Source organism: Protopterus annectens, chromosome 13.part0 (assembly GCF_019279795.1).
Source record: "Protopterus annectens isolate FY-2018-M chromosome 13.part0, PAN1.0, whole genome shotgun sequence".
NCBI classification, from domain to species: domain Eukaryota; kingdom Metazoa; phylum Chordata; order Ceratodontiformes; family Protopteridae; genus Protopterus; species Protopterus annectens.
Window position 1 is genome coordinate 1,031,780,173 of NC_056747.1, and position 20,749 is coordinate 1,031,800,921.

The following is a 20,749-nucleotide window of genomic DNA, read 5'->3' on the forward strand; positions in this document are numbered from 1 at the left end:
TAAAAACTTTGACTGGTTATATAGTATAGTAAAACTATCAGATCAGCGATTTTTTCCTAGGGAAAAAATCGCTGATCCAAACTATACACACAACACAAGCACACCAAACAAACAGAAATCCACACACATATACTTAAAATCTGACACCTAACCCTACACTAAACTATGCACACATCACTAACTATCCACTTACCTTAACCCAAACACTAACCCTAAGGTCCTTCACTATTGCACACTCACCTCACCCGCTCCCTAACCCTAACTCACCTAAATCCACCCTAACCCTCACGTCCACACAATCGCATACATACCTAACCCAAGCCCTAACCCTAACTCACCTAACCCACCTTAACACTCACATCCACACAATCGCACACTTACCTGAATCCGACCCGTAACTTTCCACCACAGCACTGAAAATACTGAAGCAACAGAAATGGACAACCGAATTCTTTCCCTAGGAAAAAATTAGAGTTTCTGTTGCTTCGATATTTTTAACATTAGCTAAAATAAGGTCGATCAATCAGCGTTTGCTTGTTTTAGTGTTCACTGATCTAATATAGACCCTATTTGACTATTTGCTACAATTCAGGAAGCAGAAACAATACCAAGAAGATGTAATAAGGCAGTATCATAAGAATGCCTCACTGGTGACAGACTCTATGCCATTTGTAGCTGTGACAGATCCCCCCCCCCATGCTTGTCATTGTAAATCTCAAGTGAAAACCATTTATAAGTTGGCTTGATTCAAGACAAGAAGAAAAAATGACTTGCTTACAGCCCATTTAGGTATTTGCTGAACCAGCTAACTCAGAAAACTCAATTTTACCCACAAGGTATTGCAACTAACATAGCTAAACATTATTAAGAAGCATGCTGACAGAAGGAAGAAGGTAAAATCTGCCAAACTATACAATATTAAGAATGCCACAAAGGACAAGGTATGGACATAAACAGTGAAAACTACAATGTGGGCTATAGCTGAAAGTTGCTACTGACCAGTCTGCCTATTGGGTTATCAAAATAAATAAATTAATAAATAAGAAAACATACTTTAAGCCAGTTAACTAATACTGAATAAATGCTCTCTTCATCAAAAACTTGTCAGTACTCATGTGAGGAAAAATGTTGTGCACAGGAGTGAGAGACTTGCACCCCAACCACAAACATGTTAACTTTTTAGTTTTAATCACACTTTTGAGTTGTGTTTTACGACTTAGGGAAAATAATGAAATATAATTTGAAATACAGTGATTCAATTTCATAGAGGTAAAATATGGAGAACCTTTAAATAACAATATTTCAGATTTGTAGGCAGACTCTTGACATTGTAGCTTAAATACTTTAGAATAAGCATATCTAATATAAAGGTGAACAACCGTGAAAAATACATTTTACTCCAGAGATGAGCAACAGTGAAAAAGACATCTAATATAGAGGTGGACAACACTGAAAATTACATTGACTACAGAAATAAAAAAACAGTGAAAAAAGATAGTTTAATACAGTAATGTAGAGCACTGAGGCTCTTGGTGTATGAAGAGGATGGATCCAAAAGGAATCCTGTGCAGTATGTGAAACAAATTCAGGGCATGAGACATTGCTTGCTGCAAGGATAAGAAAAGTTAGCATACAGAATTAGATACAATCTGAATACTAGTCTACCATAATGTCCGATTTATGGGGATGGGTTTGTGTGGCCTGTGGTACTATGGGGAGCATTGCCATGGACATACCTCTCAACTGTACCAAATTCCTCAATATTTATTGTTTTTGAGGGCAAAATAATGGGGTGCCATGAATTTGTGAGTGGCCCCTTCAATTCCCAATTTTTATTTATTTATTTGTTTTTTATTTTTATTTATAATTTGAAGTTATGGCTGACATCATTACTCATCTCCAGTGTATCCCACAACGTCATCAATGTGCAGGGGCCTGCATGATGACATCAGCTTCATGAGGCAGTACCTGACAGCCTGTTATACTCAGAGACTGGGGCACGAGTTTCAAACCATGGGTAGTGACACTGCTAGTAGTTTTAGGACTGAGGGAGAAAGCTAGGAAGCATCTGGAGTAAAGGGTGAGTGTCAGTCCTGATTATTTACAGCTGTTGATCAGGCTCAGACTTGGAGTGCAAAGTATATTGAAATCCGTAAAAATCTGGATAACTATAGAAAATGCAAAATACAGGGTTGGCAAGTGTTGCTCTTGGTTGCCTCTTTCATTATTTGTTTGCATCTGCAAGAGTGCAGGTTACTAGAAGTGAGTTTACTAATGGCAAACCGTCTGGAGGAGATGCTAGGTTCCCAGGAATGGTATCAGTCAGCCCAAGGGAGTTAGGTATGGTATTATTAAGCTTTTGCAGATTCTGCATATGATTGTGTAGTTTGTTGTGAAGTAGGAAACTGTGCTAGTAATTTATTTAAAATGTAGCAACATGGAGTCGTGGAATGAATAAAAGTTCCAAGAAAGGAAACAGGTTGCACTCATAGCTGGAAAATACTTTTATTTAGCGCTTTCGTCAGTTCATAAAAATGACTTCTTCAGAATACCAGTAAAACATTTCCACACACTTTATTATTATCATGTTATACACATTACGTTCCAATTAATCAATTGAACTCTACAAACCTACATTTTAAAGCTATACCCCTCTGTTTATGTTAAAAAATTAATATGAATGAATCTAGTGTCGCTTTTACATGAATAAGTAAATAAAAACATTACTATCTATTACATTCATAAACCATTTATTTTTTCTAAAAACCAACAGCTAACTATTTAAATTTAAAATATTTCAACTCTGAATACTGCTGTGTTCTAATAAACCTATGTACATGTAAAAATGTGGATATCAGTATTATATGATTTGTTTATGTGCCTCTTTCCTTTTACAGGTGAAAGTCAGATTTTAACTTCAAATAACTGGTAAGAGACACAACTTCATTCAACCCAGGGGGACTCGTGGCATTATCCCTCAACTGCCACATCATCTCCTTATACTCCAAAAATAATTCACTTGGTCCCCTCTCTTTCACTGACGTCTATGTGTTCCAGCATTGTAAATTTAAAATTGTGTTCTGGAAACCTATTGAGGTGCTTAACAAGGGCATTGTTGACATTCCCTCTACCAGTATCATATACATGTTAATAAATACGTGATCTAAATGAATTTTTTGTTTTACCAGTATAGTATCTATTACACATTTGACATAGTGCGATGTAAACCACATTTTTAGTTCCACAGTTACTCCTATGCAAAGACTTAGCTATACCTTACTCTGGTATATTCACCTTGTCACCCTCTAATATGTGTTTACATTGTGAACAATGTCCACACTTCCTTGTATAACCACTAGTTTGAAATCTTATCCCCTCCTTTTTTCTTTCTAACATATTCTTAATACAGGTGTCTTTTTTGTATACTACCAATGGTTTATCTCCTAGTTTGTTACCCACTTGTTCATCATTTTGTAAGATAAACCAATTTTTAAACAGGATATCTCTAAATTGGGGGTACTGTGGGTTATATGTCAAAATCATGGCTTTTTTGAATCTATTGCTATTACTGTTCCTATTGTTGATATCTTCTCTAACTAGATCTTGTCTATCCTCTTTGCTACCAAGACCCAACAATGGGTAAAAGTGCCCCGACATTCTCTTATAGGTGACCTCTTCTAATATTGGCTCCACAAACTCATGTGGATACCCCCTTCTAATCAACATACCCAATAGGACATCTCTTTCATGATAAAACATGTCCAACTCACTAACCATCATTGCAAGCCTTACCCCCTGTCCCTTAACCAGGGATCTTTTTTTGGTGCAGGGGGTGGCCACTTTCAAAATGGAGTAGAGTGTTTGAGTATGTTGGTTTTCTGTAAATAGTAGATGTATATTTTTTCAACTCTTTGTTTTTCCTAACCTGGATGTCTAAATAACTAATACTTTCTGTGTTGGTCTCCATTGTAAACCATAGGAATGAGGTATTGGTGTTGAGGTAGGAGAAAAACTCCTTTAATTGACCCTCACTACCTCCCCACAGAATTAAAATATCATCCAGGTATCTACCGTAAAATGTACACCAGTTGTAGCCATGAACCATGAATAAAAGTTCTTTTGTGCTCATTCCGTGAGTAACTGTAAAAATCTTTTGGAGAAGATGAGCTGCACTGCACAACCTAGCAGGAGAGCATCTTATGAAGAGTCATCTTAGCCTTCAATATTTTTGCTTTTTTTGTACTTGTAATTTTGGTTTTACTGCATTCTTTGTAACAACTTATCTATGCATTGCTAGTTCAGTATCACAGGATGCAGCCAAAGTTTATACTGTTGATGTTTTGAGATCCGTCTGTGAGTGGAGCTTGCTGATAACAGTTTTATGCAAGTTGCAAGAAATTAGCTGGTTCTCTGACATACAGTGATTCCCATATTGTAAGTGGAAATGACATAGTTTATAGGCTCATAAGTGTGTATTAGGTTAATGGTCCTGGAGCCTTTACAAACCTAGCCCATAGGATTACCCTGGCATCGTGCCACCCGACCTAAGTTCTCAGTTCTTCTGTCGAGTAGAGCCACTGGAGTAATCCCTGGGGTGAATGTTCTATTTTCCATCAACTCATCAAGATTTCTCTTGAAGAGAGCCAGTGAGGTGCTCTGTTTGACATGAATGGGAGGTCTATTCCATAGCATGGGTAGTCTCTGGGTAATGAACTTGTCCCTCCAGCACATTCTGTTGATTGTGGTAATGAGGATGAGGTCTCTGGAGCATGTGGTGTGGAGGGATTGGGATTTCTTTAGATGTAGCATTTCTAACAGAGCTGGGTCAGACATGGCTTTGTAAGTCAAACAGAGATCATCTCTAAGTAGGCAATATGAGACAGAGAATAGTTGGAGTTTTTTGAGTCTGTCCATATAGGGCAAGTGTTTAAGGCCTAGGATCCTCTTTGTGGGGTACTTTTGTGGCCTCTCCAGTTGTTGCATGTGTCTAGTGAGGTACATGTCAAATGGGGCATTGTATTCAATGATTGGCCTAATGAGGGAAGAGTAGAGGGAGACAATGACCTCTTTCTTCCTGGATGCAAAACCCTTAGCAATGAGATGTGTCACATAGAATGACTTTCTGACCACAGTGGCAATATAGTTGTCAAAAGAGAGGTTGCTGTCAACCTGTGTTCCCAGATCTCTTATAATGCCTTCTGTGTTCAGTGGACTACCATCTATGTGGTAATTCATGGGAACCAGCTTTTTCCCAAAGGGGATGATGACACATTTTTTGGCATTGAGATTAAGGCCATGGTTCTGACACCAGTTGTTGGTCTCAGTGAGGCTTTCTGTAGGATGTCAACATCACTTGGGGAGTTAATAATAGCTCCCAACTTGCAATCGTCTGAGAACTTTGTCAGCCAGAGTCCCTTCATGTTGGCCTGGACTTCAGAAAAGTAGATACCAAACAGTAGAGGACCCAGTACCAAATCCTGTGGGACTCCACGCATAATTGGCCAGCAGTCTGACTTGGAGTCAGCTACTTCCACACTGTGGGTTCTATTTGTGAGCCAGTTTACAACCCACCTAGTGATATGGAGTTGATGCCAAGCTTAACAAGTTTTTTATGATTCCTGAGTGAGGAATGGTATCAAAGGCCTTGGCCAGATCAAGGTAGGCTGTATGAACTACCTTGCCTTCATCCACAGCTCTGGTGACTGACTCAGAGAAGTTGACCAAGTTGAGCAGGCATGATCTACCCTTCATAAAACCAAACTGTGTGGGATCCAGAGTTTGGAGATTCCCTATATCCTTGTTTATTAGGTCCATGATGATGCATTCCATAGCTTTGCATATCAGACTCGTCAGGCTAATGGGGCTATAGTTCCCAGGGTCTGTGGTCGCTCCTCCTTTGTGGAGAGGGATGACTGTAGCAGTGCGCCATTCAGTAGGGACAAAGCCTAAGGTGAGGCTGTGACTGAATAGGGACACAGATGAGGTGCCAGTTTACTCTGTACTTCATGTAGAACACAGCCAGGGATATTGTCAGGTCCCATAGAAGCTGTATTCTTGGCCTTGGACAGTGCTATTTTAACCTGTGCAGCAGTAATACTGGGTGCCTGGCAATCTACTGGTATTGTGATTGGTCCTTGGGGGGGGGGGGTACAGTTGGCACAGAATCTGTCAGCTATTATATTGGCAATATCTGTTAGCTCAGTATAGGAGGTACCCTTGTGCAGTAGCTCAGAGCAAATCTGGGTATTGCCGTGGAGATTCTTTACATAGCTATAGAAAGCTTTGTGGTTGTCTTTAGTATCTGCTGCAATTCTGTTTTCATAGCTAACTTTAGAGGATTTGATGAGGAATCTCAACTTTTTGTTGAGGTTGATAAGGGAGTTTTTCCAGTCTTGGGACTTCACTTTATTCCACATCAGTTTCCTCCTTCTGTTATAGAGTTTGTTTATGGCAAGGGACCACCAGATTGTCTTCCTTTTTTCAGAGGAGAGCATCTTGGTTCTATTCGGTATGGCAAGATTCATGCATGTGGATTTCCAAGATGATTAGTTTGTGGCCGTATATAACCAGGGAGGAGTTGACTATTGGTGTAGAGCAATGGTCGTCCATGTTAGTAATGACCAGGTCAAGGAAGTTGCTACCTCTACTGGGGGTAAGAACAAGTTGGTCCATGGCATTGGAATTAATGCATTCCAGGAAACTTTGGACAAGTGTATTGGTACATGAGTAGTTTTCCCAGTTAATGGAGGGGTAGTTGAAGTCACCCAGTATGAGAGTATTAGGTTGGACCCTAATATTCTCCAGGGTGCTTAGGAACGTGGAGTGTGAGTCTTGAGACATGGTCAGGGACATATAGCAGGCTATGACCTGAACTGCTGTCTTACCCAATGTTAGCTGCACCTGAAGTATTTCTGATGCGTTATGTTGAGCTACCAGTCTGGAGGTGTGCTCATCCTTTATGAATATGGAAACACCACCGTCTTTGGAGCTTTGGTTCAAGTTCTGGGGCTGAAAGGTGTGGAATGAGTTATAGCCTGGTAGTGCAGGGGTGCTTTCTGCTGCCTTGAATCAGGTCTTTGTTACAGCACAGATGTTGATGTTCTCCATTTTAAGGAGTGCTTTGAGCGAGTGCATTTTGAGATTTAGACTTATAGCATTTAGCAGCATGACCCTCAGATTGCATTTGTTTGTAGCTGTTATGGTGGTAATTTGGTCTTTGGAACACTGCCTAAAAAAGGCACTATAGGTGTGGCAAGAGCCTTGGCCAGTATCCAGAAGCCCAGGGGTGACAGATGCAGGCCATCTCTGGCAAAGCATTGAGGTCTGCAATCATGTCATCCCAGGCAGACAGATACTGGATCCCCTTAGAATGACACCAGAAACTTAGCCAGTTGTTGAAATCAATCATTTTTGCTTGTACTGTGGTATCATTCTGGGTGATGGTAGGATACTGGTCATGGCTAGGGTCATACCTGCCTGGGCTACATAATCCGAGAGCTCCTTCATGTCTCTTTTCATGTAGTCCAGGGAGGTACATCTCAAGTCATTCACACCCACATGTGCAATGACAGACTCATATTTGAACCTGTTGTTGAGCGACCTGAATGCATGCATTATGTGGCAGATCCTGGCACCTGACAGGCAGCTGACTGCTACTTTTTCTTTTTTCAACCTAGTGAGTGGGACATCAGTGTGCCTCACTATCGAGTCACCTATGACTAGTGTGTTTGGCATGCTGTTTTGCCTTAGGGGCATTGGTTGGGTGGCACACTGTTTAGAAGAGTTATGTATCTTGTGATTAGTGTTGTGTTCTGGTGGTCGAGTGCATTTCTGCCTTGGAGGTGTCTGCTGTTTGGGTAGATTTCTATTGAGAGCCACCGCGAAGGTGAATGTGTGTTTTTTTTTATTTGAGGGCTGTGATGGTGGGTGTTCTGGAAGGCTATGTGTTCAATGTGGTGTGGTTCAAGTGCTGACCTTCTCCTCTTGACCAGCTATTCCAGTCTTGGCTGGAGAGTGCATGGCTTCCAGTTTGGATATATAAGCGCATCTCTCGCAAGTCTGAATGTTGGAAGATAAGAGGAGAGGGTTGTCGGTGTACATGAGACAGTTGCTACATTGGCTCAGGATGCCCAAGTTCACCAGGTTAATAGGAGAAAGCACAGGGAACTGACCTTTAGACATGCCGGGAGGGGTGGGCATTAATAATAAGTAGTGGATCTGTTTCCTTGTAGAATGTTTAGTGCTGGTAGCACTTTTGTGTGCTACAATAATTGCTACAAGAAGTCTGGTAAAGTGAAACTGAAAAACACAGCAGAACCAGGCAAAGGTGCAAAGACAAAACCAAGAAGTCCTCCTGGTGCATAAAGTCTAGTAAAGTGCTAGACTAATAAGCTAGTACATGGGTGAATGCTGCTTGGTTTGTTAGAGGTTGTAGTCTTGAAAAAGGTGTTGTGTCATATTAACTCTGCTCCAGCAGTTTGTAAGGCTGGGGGGTGTCTATACTTGCTGTTTTGCACAAATTTAGTTTTTTTTAGGAATAACATTTTATATTTGTAGGTGGTATTCTTTAATACTTTCTTAGTTATGAAAGCGCAACTTAAGATTGTGTCACTTAACTGACAGTGCACCCTCTAAGCCACAAGGAAGACAAAGTAGCTGCTGAAACTTATTTGTACTAATTCCTTCTAGGCCTGAGTGCATTCTGTAGCAATGTATTTAAGGTAAGCAGGTGTCTGAAGTGCAAACTGTCATGCATCATGATAACCTTTTGTATTGATAACTGCTGTGTTTAAAAATGACACAGACTGCTGTACAATGATTATCCAACATTATTTCCTCTTAATTGAGGAGTAAAGTAGTATAGTTTGAGTAAATATTACTTTAGTGTGTTTGTGTGTATATGAAGAGATTTGTGCAATTATCTCAATATTTCATTTGAGAAAGTTAAATCTTTTATTTTGTGTGGATGCATGAAGGTATGCAATCTGTAGCAGTACGCACTTGTATGCCTTATTCTCTCTGTACTAGTGAATTATTCTTACTGTTTCCACAGTTGTCCACAAACAAAGTATAGCAACCATATTCCTCAATCTCTCAGATCAAGAAATCTGGGCAAAGCCAAAAATAATGGTGGGACAAAGGCCCAAAAATAGGGACAGGTTTTAAATATTGCTTCTGTAAACTCAGATAGTTGCTAGAATAACAAGTTTTGCATTATTATATATATTTTCTGAGAGATATGAAGTCTGAAATTCAAATGTCTGGCATTATTTATTATTATTTAGTGACTTCAATCTTCAGATTTGCATCCCACAATTTCATCGGAGTGGGAGAGGGTTACATGATTATGTATGTAAATTTTACGTTAATCAGCCTCATGATTTTTGGCCAGTTGTACCTACTTTTCATGGGCCTTTGTCCAGATTTTTGATGTTTCCAGGCTGAGAGGTATGGCCACAGACAGTTGGAAAAGGACATGTGGTACAAAAAAAAAAGGTGCTTCTATATAGAAGCTTTGGGAGTGAAACTTGTTAGAGAAAGAGAAAAGTGATGATAGTGGTAGGAACTAAGTGGTTGGTAAGGCAAGGCTGCAACTGGGAATGTTAAGTAAGAATGTATGAATGGTTCACAAAAGAAGTAGATTGTTATGTATAAGCAAGATTTCACATCAAAATTGTCTCCAAGCAAGAGGACTGGTCATGTGGAATGGTGACCAGGTTTGGACACATGGAAAGTTATATCAAGTAAGTGTGCCCAGAAGTTTAATAATGAATCATGGACAGTCTAAAGGTAATAAAGACAAAAGCTATGGGGCTATTTTGGTGGCACGCTCCAAGATTTATTTCTTTATTTTATTTATTTATTTATTTATCGGCTGGAGTGCGGGGAGTGCCTTCTGTGTGGAGTCTGCATGTTCTCCATGCGGTTGGGTGGGCGTTCGAAAGACATGCATAAATGGGCGTGCCTTTGTTGAAGGTTGAACTTCAAGCTGGCACCTCGGCGTTCGTGAAAATCTACTGCCAATCATTAGCAGACTGGAGTTCTGCTGTGGCGAGCCCTAACCGGGAAAAGCCGAAAGACAATAACAACATTTATTTATTTATTTATTTATTTCACATTTGTTAACCGGGACATTCCGACTGGACCAGGTCCATTTACAGCAGAGGCCCGGGGAAAAAAGCTCCACATATATTAAAAGAAATACTAGATTTTAATACATTGTAGTAAAAACTGATAATAACACATTATAACAGCAAAAATCCAGCTAGTAAGACAGAAATGTAAAACAGACAGGACACAACTCAGCAGTTGAATAGGCTAAATACATTTAGCCTTGAGAGTCATGACATACATCATCTTAAAATGAAGTACCTATATTAAAGGGATAAAGAAAAATGTTGGAAGTAAACAACTGTAGCATTTACATTAAGCAAATAATAAGCTTTTCTACTTTCCACAGAGTTACGCAGTGTTTTGAGGTTATGCATGGGCAAAGCCAGGTGCTTATGAGATGTGATTTTAAAGAGTTTTTGAAGTGTGAGGTGGTGGGGATAGAGGTCAGTGATGGGGGGGGGGGCTGTTCCAGTTTTTAGCAACAGTGTGGGAGAGTAGTGCTTTTCCAGCAGTGTTGTTAGCCCTAGAGATGCATAGAAGTGATTTGTCACTAGATTGGAGTGTGCGATTTGTTGCATAGTAGGTAAATAGTTGACTTAGTGATGGGGTTTTATCCAGATACTTCAGAATGTTATAGGCAATGACCAGTTGGTGGTAATTTAGTAGGTGAGGAAATTTTAACCATTTTAAATCCCTTAGAGCTAGACAATGATGGGATCTGAAGGTGAAGATGCCTGCATATTTGTAAGTGTTCGTGTGTGTGTGTGTGTGTGTGTGTGTGTGTGTGTGTGTGTGTGTGTGTGTGTGTGTGCATGCGTGCGTGTATGCCTTTCTGTGTACATGCATGTGTGTGTATGTCTGAGAATCCATGTGTGTGTAAGTGCATGCATGAGGGTATATGTGCATGCAAGTGGATGCATGCTAGTTTACATGAGTGTGTATCTATGTATGTGTGCTTCTATAATTAGTAAGGCAATATGAAAAGAAGCTCACAATCAATGCAATGCTAAATAATGAATTAAAAAAACTCAGTGCCCTCCATGATTTCAGAGTGTGGAAAGTAAGAAAATTATATTATACTGCTGTGAAAAAATATGCCCCGGGATTCATGAAGCTCGGCGCAAGGCCGGAGTAAGGCTTGCGCCTGCAGTGCAGTGAATAATTGGCGTAGCAGCACCATATGCATAGTAATGAGTGCGCGCCGCAACCACAGACACGTGCGGAGGGCACGTGAGCGAGCCCAAGTAGGATGCGGCCGTAGGCGTGGCCAAGCCGGCAGGCGATGAGCAACCTAAAGTGCTGACTCCCACAGGCCGCCTGCAATAGTTACCGCACCAGCCAGGGTCCGTGGATAAGGAAACGTATGCAGACTATGCAACATAGTACCCGTTCACACAAAACGGAGAACCAAACATTAACCCACGAAGTCCAAAGTGTACCTGTCCAAGGAACAAAGTATACGCGTAATACCGTGTCCGTCACGCAATGCACTGTCAGTGGGCATACCCAGTGAAGGTGTACCGCAGCATGTCAGCGCACTGCACCTACATAGAAGTAGCCACATGGGCATGGTCACCAGCAGTAGTGAGAGTACACAGCCGGGTAGCCGTGTTGATATAACAACAAGAAGGAAACTAGATACCCTAAACACAGACAAACATGTGCATAGCAACATGTACTACACCCAGCAACGTGCCCGTCGCATACACATAGGACGGCATATGCCTAAGCGTAATATCCAGAAGCAGAACCCATGCATGCAAATGTAATACACAACAGCCCCGTCTTAGCATGTAACCCGCACCCATGTACGACCGTGCACCCAACCCAGCTAGCAGCCTTGCGCAGCTACACACCTACACACAATGGGTATACCTGAAATGTAGTAAGAAGTATTGTCCTAGGCAGTGCCACGCGGGCAAATATGTACCCCACATGTTAACATCCCACCTCAGGTACAGATATCCAAATGGCTGCATGTGAATGTGTCGGCAGAATGTGTACATCCTGCATGTGGTATGGACCTGTCGAAACCCAATAGGCGTGCACACGCCACGGTGCCCATAACTGTGCACATCTGGACAGGGCAGTATGTTCAGCCACCATACTGATGATTAGCTATGCAGACATGTCAAACAAAACACATATGGCGGAACATCTGCCCACCAAGCAGAACGCCCCAACAGGGTGCCACAGGCACAGAAGGTGAAGGTGGGACATCACACGTTGAGAATAGCGTTGCTGGACGGCCAAATACCCACGGCCAACACAAAGGATGGAATAACATGTATATGCCTGGATGAATGGGTATGTCATAGCATGGGAATAGGCCAAGCTATCCACCATAATAGCCATGTGTACCAGATACAAACAGCCAGTAACACGCAGTAGTAATGCAGGAAGGCATACACGACTGCGGGAATAGCACAGGACATATGGCACGTGCCAAGTGTTGATGCATGACACAAATGTCCAGGACGGGGCTCCCTGCAAATAGGAACATGTGCCAACCCCACCCCCCACAGATGTACCGGCAGTGAAAACACATCCCAAACACACACCAACACTACCATCCATACCACGATCGGTCAAAGACCACCATGACGCATGCACAAACAGGTACACGTGCAACCGTTGCCCTAACAACTCCCCTCAGGCCAAAGAATAATAGTATGGACATATGCATGTAATGCTGTGAAGGATGTGTGGTAGTCCTCAGTATCACAGAGGTAGGTACACAGATACACTGTAATCAACCGTGACGTATGTGCACTGTAGACAGCATACCTGCAGGTAATACATAGTTCAATCATGTGCCACAGAAATATACACATATGAATGAGGATAGGGGATAGACAAGTGTGAATGGGACAAACTATGAACATAGGTTCATAGGTCCATAGGTACATAGTAGGCTATCTACCCAAGGGCAGCCATACCCTAGGCCATAGTTATGTTGCCTTTGCCAACCCTCCAGTCTGGAGATAACATGCCTATTATATTGCTGCACCTCTGTCAAGCAGTGACAATGATGTAATCCCTGGGGTATATCCGCAATTCCCCATCCATTGGACAAGATCCCCCTCGAACAAGGCCAGCAAGGTTCTTTGCCTCACATGTACTGGGATGTTGTTCCACAGCATAGTGAGTGTCTGGGTGATGTATCTGTCCCTCCAATACATTCTATTAATGACCGTGTCAAGGTTCACGTCACCTGCCCCTGTGGTTCTGGGGGATGTAGATCCATTAGGTGAAGCATAGTCATCAAATATGGGTCGCCATGGCCTCGTATGTCAGGCACAGGTCACCACTGAACAAGTCGTATGTGACTGAATGGAGCAGGAGTCCTTACAGTCGGGCAGCATAACACAAATACCTGACACCCTGCATCCGTCTGACGATGAACCTATGGGGCCTTCCCAGCTGCTGCAGGTGTCGGGTCAGATACCTTCCGAACGGGATTATGTACTCAATCATAGGTCTAATGAGTAATGAGTACAAGGAGACGATGACCTACCCTGATCTAGATGTGAATCCCTGCACGATCAGGTGGGCAATGTAGAAGTTCTACCGAACCACGTTAGTAACGTGCGTGTCAAACGAATGGCAACTGACAACCTGGGTCCCCAGATCCCTGGTAATTCCCTCTGTGCTCAGTGGACTGCCACCCATATGGCGGCTAGGAGTGACCTTGTTCTTCCCGATGGGTATGACTATGCATTACCCGGCAGTCAGCTGTAGGCCATGTCCCTGGCAACAGATATCCATATCTGTGAGGCCCCTTTGAAGGATATCTGTGTCAGATGTCCGTCCCACTATGGCACCCAGTTCGCAGTCATCTGCAAACAATGTCAGCCATAACCCCCCTGTGTTTGCTTGTACTTTGGAAATGTAGATGCAGAAAAAGAGTGGACCCAGGACAGAGCCCTGTGGGACACCGCCTGTGACTGGCAGTGAGTCTGACATGGTGCCAGCAACTATGACCGTGTGGGTTGTGTCACCTAGCCAGTTTGCAACCCATCCCACGATGTATGAGTTCACATCCAAGCCGATGGGTTCATCAATGATCCCCGAGGGGGGTATTGTGTTGAAGGCCTTTGCCAGGTCGAGGTAGGCTGTATGGACTGCCTGACCCTCATCAATGGCCTCGGTGACTGTTCCGAAAACGTCAACCAAGTTTTAAACGCATGATCTGCCCTTGACCAAGCCAAACTGTGTTGGATGCAAAGTATGCAGGTCCCCTATGTCGTCATCTATGAGCTCCAGTATGATCCTTCCCCATGTCTTTGCAGATAAGGCTTCTCAAGCTAATGGGACGGTAATAACCAGGGTCAGTGGAGGCACTGCCCCTGTGAAGTGGGACTACAATCGCTGTGCGCCACAACTTGGGTACGTTACCTGAGGTGAGGCTAAGATTACACAGCTGTCCTAACTGTGGGTCTAATTCCTCAATGAGATCACGGAGTACACAGCCGGGACACCATCCGGTCCCATGGATGCTGAGTTCACTACCTTGGAGAGAGCATGTCCCACCTGTGCGTTACAGAACATTCGGAGGCCACAATCTTCTGGTACAGACATCTCTCCATGTGGGGGGGGGGTGGAGATGTCTTCACCGAACTTGTCAACCAGTATGTTGGCAATGTGTGTATATTCAGTAAACCTCACATCATTGTGAACCCAGTCACAGCATATCTGGGAGTTTCCTCCCAGGTGTCCAACATAGCTAAAGAAGGCCGTATGATTGTCTGTCGAGTCCTTGGTGATATATCTGTGGGACCTGCCCTGGATGATGTCATGAGAGCTTGTAGTCCTTCACATATAATGAGCAAGGGTGTCATACCTCACAAGGAGTCTGCTCTGTCTTGTAGTAGCTACCTCCTCTCGTTGTAGAGCTTGTGTATGGCTGGGGTACACCACACTGGATGCTTGGCATTGGTACAAAGACCCACAGTTGGGTAAGGGATTGCCTGATCCATGCAGTCCTGTAGGTGCTGGTAGAAGGCATATGTAAGTGATTCAGTGGCTTGAGTAATGTTCACCACTGGCTCAGGGGCCTTAAAGGAGGCCACACTAGTGTTTAGAAATGTGAAGTCGGCTTATGAGAAAGCCATATGTATGGTAACCGGCACCACCCACAGCATTGTATGACAATAGCAGAAGCTATTGTCCAAATAACATAGTATTAACCTTATTATTAAAATATGTATTATTATGTATTTAGTTATATGTTTCTGCTAATTACACTTGAAAATGCCCGGTAAGACTGGGCGAAAGTGCTCGTGATCTACCTGTTATGGTGGTGTCATTCTGACAATAAAGTGGCGATACTTCCCTATTGGGACTTCTGGGGATTATTTAAAGCAGTTGTTAACCTGCATCTCTGGATGTACACCATTTGGTTTCAGTTTTGAAAAACCTGGTTTTCGTAGCACTACATAATATGGGTAGTCAAACAGACATCCGCGATTGGGGAACATACAGCAGCAGTCAAAACCACTGGCCACATGGGCACAGTCCAACAAGTTCTACACTTCACATATGCACATTGGTGTCCATTGTAGGACCCAAAAATTGATCCGTACAGAATTCCATCCAGCCGTCACCGTTCCACCAGAAGACGCGACAGCCGTGAGTACGGCACAGCTAGACATATGCACCACCAGCGTGTTTAAGGTTGATGACAAGTGTCCATAAAATGCAGGACATATGAACAGAAATGCCCAGATCGTCAAGTCCATAGAACTGCATCCACATCCCAGTCCCGCACACATGAAGGATGTGTAATGGGTACCGTCGAGGGTCGCAGCCATGGGATCCTGGGTATGCAGAAATGGGGCTCGGTGTTGTTTGGCAGATAATCTGTCGTCCCGCCCCATGGGAGGGATGTGGGTGTAGCACATGCCTTACTCCCCACTAATAATGCAAATCATCCACCGGATAATGCTAAATGCAGCTGTGAAATGTGTACAGCCCTATACCAGTGTCCAGTAGGCAATTCCCATGGATGGACAAGCGTACGACCAAGATGGCACCCATAACTGCAAACCTGGTGGAATTACACAGCTGCAGTAAGGCATAACACAGGAAATACAGATAGGGACTACAGTAGACACTCCCCATACAAAGTCAGAATGCCGTGCGAATACCGGCGTACACAGCACACAATCTGCCAGCAAGAAAATGGGGATCACTCGCTTCCATACCGCGGAACATATGGGCGACCTGCGGAATGTATACTAATGGCACACCAACAACGTCAACTAGGAAGGTCATAGGATGGTTAAACTATGGCGTTCCCACTTATAAAGAACATCTGTCAATGAATAAATAGGATCTACATGTTTTGGTGGTGTTATTTTGACAATATAGTGGCGGATATTTCCTATTGGGCCTTCTGAGGATTATTGAAAGCAGTCGCTAACCTGCATCTTTGGATGTACACCATTTGTTTTCAGTTCTGAATAACCTGGTTTTCATAGCATTACATAATACAGGTAGTCAAACAGACATCCGCGACTGGGGAACATACAGCAGCAGTCAAACCCACTGGCCAGATGGACACAGTCCAACAAGTTCTACACTTTACATATGCACATTGGTGTCCATTGTAGGACCCAAAAATTGATCCGTACACTATATCATCCAGCTGCTACCATTCCACCCAGAAGAAGCGACAGCCGTGACTACGGCACAGCTAGACATATGCACCACCAGCGTGTTTAAGGTTGATGACAAGTGTCCATGAAATGCAGGACATATGAACAGAAATCCCCAGATTGTCGAGTCCATAGAAGTGCGTCCACATCCCAGTCCCGCACATATGAAGGATGTGTAATGGGTACCGTCGAGGGTTGCAGCCATGGGATCCTGGGTAAGCAGAAATGGGGCTCTGTGTTGTTTGGCAGAAAATCCATTGTCCCGCCCCGTGGGAGGGATGTGGGTATAGCACATGGCTCACTCCCCACTAATAATGCAAAGCATCCACCAGATAATGCTAAATGCAGGTGTAAAATGTGTACAGCCCTATACCAGTGTCCAGTAGGCAATTCCCATGGATGGACAAGCGTACGACCAAGATGGCACCCATAACTGCAGACCTGGTGGAATTACACAGCTGCAGTCAGGCATAACACAGGAAATACAGATAGGGACTGCAGTAGACACTCCCCATACAAGGTTAGACCGCCGTGCGAATACCGGCGTACACAGCACTCAATCTGCCAGCACCAAAATGGGGATCACTCGCTGCCATACTGCAGAACAAATGGGTGACCTGTGGAACACATACTAATTGCACACCAACAACATCAACTAGGAAGGTCAGTCAAAACCACCGGCCGGATGGACACAGTCCAACAAGTTCTACACTTTACACATGCACATTGGTGTCCATTGTAGGACCCAAAAATTGATTACTATGGAATATCATACAGCTGTCATCGTCCTACCAGAAGAAGCAACAGCCATGACTACTGCACAGCTAGACATATGCACCACCAGCGTGTTTAAGGTTGATGACATGTGTCCATGAAATGCAGGACATATGGACAGAAATCGCCAGAGTCCCGAGTCCATAGAAATGCGTCCACATCCCAGTCCCGCACACATGAAGGATGTGTAATGGGTACCGTCGAGGTTTGCAGCCATGGGATCGTGGGTATGCAGAAATGGGGCTCGGTGTTGTTTGGCAGATAATCCATTGTCCCGCCCCGTGGGAGGGATGTGGGTGTAGCACATGCCTTACTCACCACAAATAATGCAAAGCATCCACCGGATAATGCTAAATGCAGGTGTGGAATGTGTATACAGATAGGGACTACAGTAGACACACCCCATACAAAGTCAGACCGCTGTGCGAATACTGGTGTACACAGCACCCACTCTGCCAGCAAGAAAATGGGGATCACACGCTACCATACTGCGGAACAAATGGGCGACCTGTGGAACACATATTAATGGCGCACCAACAACGTCAACTAGGAAGGTCATAGGATGGTTAAACTATGGCGTTCCCAATTATAAAGAAAATCCTTCAATGAATTAGTAGGATCAACATGTTGTGGTGGTGTTAGGTATGACAATACAGTGGCGGATATTTCCCATTGGGGCCTCTGAAGTTTATTTAAACCAGTTGCTAACCTGCATCATCGGATTCACACCATGTGGGTTCATTTCAGAAAAGAATGGTTTTCGTAGCACTACATAATATGTGTAGTCATACAGTCATCCACGATTGGGGAACATACAGCAGCAGTCAAACCCACTGGCCAGATGGACACAGTCCAACAAGTTCTACACTTTACATATGCACATCGGTATCCATTGTAGGACCCCAAAAATTGATCCGTACGCCACATCTACCAGCTGCGATCGAGCGACCTAGAAGGAGTGAACAGCCGTGACTACGGCACAGCTAGACATATGCACCACCAGCATGTTTAAGGTTGATGACAAGTGTCCATGAAATGCAGGACATATGAACAGAAATCCCCAGATTGTCGAGTCCATAGAAGTGCGTCCACATCCCAGTCCTGCACACATGAAGGATGTGTAATGGGTACCGTCGAGGGTTGCAGCCATGGGATCCTGGGTATGCAGAAATGGGGCTCGGTGTTGTTTGGCAGATAATCTGTTGTCCCACCCCATGGGAGGGATGTGGGTATAGCACATGCCTTACTCCTCACTAATAATGCAAATCATCCACCGGAGAATGCTAAATGCAGCTGTGAAATGTGTACTGCCCTATAACATTGTCCAGTAGGCAATTCCCATGGATGGACAAATGTACGACCAAGATGGCACCCATAACTGCAAAGCTGGTGGAATTACACAGCTGCAGTAAGGCATAACACAGGAAATACAGATAGGGACTACAGTACACACTCCCCATACAAAGTCAGACCGCCGTGCGGATACCGGCGTACACAGCACTCAATCTGCCAGCAAGTAAATGGGGATCACTCGCGTCCATACTGCGGAACAAATGGGCGACCTGTGGAATACACACTAATGGCACACCAACAACGTCAACTAGGAAGGTCATAGGATCTGTAAACTATGGCATACCCACTTATAAAGAACATCCTTCGATGAATTAATAGGATCTACATGTTTTGGTGGTGTTAATCTGACAAGACAGTGGCGGATATTTCCTATTGAGACTACTGAGGATTAGTTAAAGCAGTTGCTAACCTGCATCATTACATTAACACCATTTGGGTTCATTTTAGAATAACCTGGTTTTCGTAGCACTACATAATATGGGTAGTCAAACAGACATCCGCGATTGGGGAACATACAGTAGCAGTCAAAACCACTGGCCAGATGGACACAGTCCAACAAGGTCTACACTTTACATATGCACATTGGTGTCCATTGCAGGACCCAAAAATTGATCCTTACGGAATACCATTCAGCTGCTATCATACTACCAGAAGAAGCGATAGCTGTGACTATGGCACAGCTAGACATATGCACCACCAGCATGTTTAAGGTTGATGACAAGTGTCCATGACATGCAGGACATATAAACAGAAATCCCCAGATTGACGAGTCCATAGAGGTGCGTCCACATCCCATTCCCGCATACCTGAAGGGTGTGTAATGGGTACCGTCGAGGGTTGCAGCCATGGGATTGTGGGTATGCAGAAATGGGGCTCGGTGTTGATTGGCAGATAATCCGTTGTCCCGCCCCGTGGGAGGGATGTGGGTATAGGACATGCCATACTCCCCACTAATAATGCAAATCATCCACCGGAGAATGCTAAATGCAGCTGTGAAATGTGTACAGCCCTATACCAGTGTCCAGTAGGCAATTCCCATGGATGGACAAACGTACGACCAAGATGGCACCCATAACTGCAAACCGGGTGGAATTACACAGCTGCAGTAAGGCATAACACAGGAAATACACATAGGGACTACAGTACACACTCCCCATACAAAGTCAGACCGCCATGCGAATACCGGCATACACAGCACTCAATCTGCCAGCAAGAAAATGGGGATCACTCGCTTCCATACTGCGGAACAAATGGGTGACCTGCGGAACACATAACTAATGGCACACCAACAACGTCTACTAGGAAGGTCATAGGATGTTTAAACTTTGGCGTTCCCACTTATAAAGAACATCCTGCAATGAATTAATAGGATCTACATGTTTTGGTTGTGTGATTGTGACAATACAGAGGCGGAAATATCCTAATGGGACATCTGAGGATTAGTTAAAGCATTTGTTAGCCTGCATCATTGGATTTACACCATTTGGGTTCAGTTTAGACAATCCCGGTTTACGTAGCACTACATAATATGGGTAGTCAAACAGACATCCGTGATTGGGGAACATACAGCAGCAGTCAAACCAACTGGCCAGATGGACACAGTCCAACAAGTTCTATACTTTACATATGCACATTGGTGTCCATTGTAGGACCCCAAAAATTAAACCCTATGCAATAGATACGAGATGGAGCGAGCGACGCTGAAGGAGTAACAGCCGTGACTATGGCACAGCTAGACATATGCACCACCAGCGTGTTTAAGGTTGATGACAAGTGTCCATGAAATGCAGGACATATGAGCAGAAATCCCCAGATGGTCGAGTCCATAGAAGTGCGTCTACATCCCAGTC